Consider the following 582-nt stretch of genomic DNA (forward strand, 5'->3'; position numbering starts at 1 on the left):
TGATTTTGAACCCCTTGCACTACCAGAACCAACATATGGTATGGGTTTAGAACCAATTGTTGGAGCAAACATATGTCAACATTCGGACTTAAGCCTAGTTGCCAAAGTTAAACATACATTAGGAAAAGCATCTTTCACGAAGCTTCAATCTTCCTTCCTTGGGCACATCATCAATCTTTCTGCCAGAGACATTGGATTTTCTGGGAAAATATTCCACTACTTGATGCTGAGAAGGCTGAAGACAAGAGGGAGAAACTTATGGTTTACAGTCGACATGCAACCTCTTCGGTTTTCCATGAGAGAGTTCTTCCTTACAACAGGTAATGATAAAGTGTTTGCAATGGTTTTAAAAACCTTTTAAAACCCTTTTAAAAACCTTTTAAAACTCTTTTAAACTCTTTTAAAACCCTTTTAAAACTCTATTGTAAAGGGTTTTTCCCGTTTTAAAAGTTTTAAAACCCTTTTAAAACTCTTTTAAAACTCTTTTAAAACTCTTAAAAGGTTTTAAAAGGGTTTTAAAACCCTTTTAAAACTCTTTTAAAACCTTTTAAAACTATTGTAAAAGGGTTTTTCCTGTTTTAG

The sequence above is a fragment of the Camelina sativa genome, chromosome 5 (assembly GCF_000633955.1).
Source record: "Camelina sativa cultivar DH55 chromosome 5, Cs, whole genome shotgun sequence".
NCBI classification, from domain to species: domain Eukaryota; kingdom Viridiplantae; phylum Streptophyta; class Magnoliopsida; order Brassicales; family Brassicaceae; genus Camelina; species Camelina sativa.